Source organism: Penaeus chinensis, chromosome 30, assembly GCF_019202785.1.
Source record: "Penaeus chinensis breed Huanghai No. 1 chromosome 30, ASM1920278v2, whole genome shotgun sequence".
NCBI lineage: Eukaryota > Metazoa > Arthropoda > Malacostraca > Decapoda > Penaeidae > Penaeus > Penaeus chinensis.
This window is the reverse complement of record NC_061848.1, coordinates 10,672,058-10,674,557: the sequence shown is the minus strand read 5'-3', so window position 1 is coordinate 10,674,557 and position 2,500 is coordinate 10,672,058. Positions and strand designations below refer to the sequence as shown.

The window sequence follows — 2,500 nt, the reverse complement described above, 5'->3', positions numbered from 1 at the left end:
TACGAGGTATTTTCTGGCTTGCGCCCCGGTTAGTTCGGGTTTTATTCCTTTTATTCGTATTTATTATGTTTATTTATCTATTATTATTATTATTATTATTATTATTATTATTACTATTACTATTACTATTATTATTATTGTTGTTGTTGCTGTTGTTGTTATTATCATTATCATCATTATCATCATCTGTTATTTATACTTTGTTATGTATTAATACTACTTTATTGCGAAGCAGTTGCAAAAAGACTATTTACATTACCCCAGTAATTTATATTTTTTTTACTGTCAGTTCTATTTCTCGATACCAGTTCTGGACAAACACGGGACATCATGTACGTAACGGTGACGTCATTTTCAAAAGTAACGCTGGAATGACGAGTGTGAGTTAAGGAGGAATAGTAAGAATGACGTTGTAGTGCGCACTGGCATTTTTCATGACATCATGTCTGACAAGGTGTAATCGTACTCGTCTTGAGGTTGTGTCTCGGGTTCGGTGGGGGGGCTGGGGAGTTTGTTGACAGTCGGTCTTTCTCTCTCTTTCTTTTATTCTCTTTTTTTCTTTTATGATTTCTTTCTTTCTGTCTTTGTCTCTGTCTTTGTCTCTGTCTTTCTTTCTGTCTTTGTCTCTGTCTTTCTTTCTGTCTTTGTCTGTCTGTCTTTCTTTCTGTCTTTGTCTCTGTCTCTCTGTCTCTCTGTCTTTCTTTCTGTCTTTGTCTCTCTGTCTCTCTGTCTCTCTGCCTCTCTGTCTCTCTGTCTCTCTCTCTCTCTCTCTCTCTCTCTCTCTCTCTCTCTCTCTCTCTCTCTCTCTCTCTCCTCTCTCTCTCTCTCTCTCTCTCTCTCTCTCTTTTTCTCTCTCTCTCTTTTTTTCTCTCTCTCTCTCTCTATCTTGCTAAAATGCCTAAATACACAAATATATTTTAATTCAGGCCACTTAATATTCATCATATTCAATATCCTTGCTTTATAGACATAATAGGCCGCGCCGTAGACAACTATTTGGCCTGTGATTCATCTTGGTTTAAAGCCCTTTTAAGAGTCAAGGACGAATCCCCGCTCTGGATGTGACACCGAGGCATATGAAACGCAGTAGAGGATTTTAGAGTGGGTATTATCCTATGTTTAAAATACTTTCTTTGTAAACGATGCAAGGGATTATAATTATGTTGACGACGTTTTCATTCAAGCTTTATTTTTTGAAAGGATAAGGGGGGGGGGGCGCTGTAATAAATGTGGCTTCCTTGGTTTCGTAATCGGCTTTACCCATAATAAACCTATTTTCAGGCTGTGTAAGCTGCGTTCCCACCTCATGGAGGACAAGTGTTTGCGAAGAGTGATGCCTACAGATTGGTTCAAGATTTATCGCCTTTTTGTCGCGTGTTTCTTTGATTTCTTCGGAAACTTATGTCTTGAACTCAAAGGGCTTCGGCTTTTACACTTTGCAATAACTGATGCATTTCGATCACACACGCACGCACCCCCCCCCCCCCCCACACACACAATAATAGTTATGAAAAAGTTGCTTAACTTTGCAAGTCACTCAGGGTCTAGAGACGTAATCATTACTTTAATTACCGCAAATGGTATATTAACAGCGTTATGGGGGCATAACTTGCTAGATATAAGTAATAGTATACTTGTAAAGTCTGTAGGTATACATATGTATACAAATGAACAAATAGACAAGTTTATATATATATATATATAGTGGTGTGTGTATATATATACATACACATATACACCATTCATATATATATATCATATATCATATATATACCCCCCACGCACACACACAAACTCACACACATCCTCATATCCACATATCCACATATCCACCTCCTACACACACACACACACACACACACACACACACACACACACACACACACACACACACACACACATACATACATCCTCACACATACATCCATCCTCACACATACATCCACATCCACATCCACACACACACACACACACACACACACACACACACACACACACACACACACACACACACACACACACACAGATAGATAATAACTGTAAAGTCATGGTTAGCGTTATCTTTATCTTAACTGATATATTCAATATTGTCAATATTGCTTAATTTCATATTGTTTACTTATTATTGTTCAGGTATATAAATTATTATTGCATTTACCGATATCAGCGACAGTAAAATTATGCATCGGACCTTATTGTTAAAAACTCATTGATTGCTCTCATTTTCCTTTAGAAGAAAATAATGTTGATATGTTGCAATGGTCAGAACTCGAAAACTGCGACAGAGAATTTGTTGAAGTCTGGGGCGACGCAGCTTTTAGTATTTGTCACTTTGTGAGGCGATTGCGAGTGAGAATGAATAACATAATGCGTGTGTTTGATTAACTTTTCCTGAGAATGGCATGTAATTATTAAGTTCATTCGTATTTATAACTTTTTATTTGCGGCATTCAACATTCGCTTCAGTATCGTCAAGATTTCCGTGTATTTTGTTTTGAAT

The 2,500-nt window shown here is 37.2% G+C and overlaps 1 protein-coding gene across 2 annotated transcripts in view; it reads right to left on the bottom strand.

Moving 5' to 3' along the window:
• LOC125041117 (neutral ceramidase-like) overlaps nt 1-2,500 on the bottom strand; it is a 75,177-nt gene that overhangs the window by 68,241 nt on the left and 4,436 nt on the right. The window lies entirely within an intron of this gene.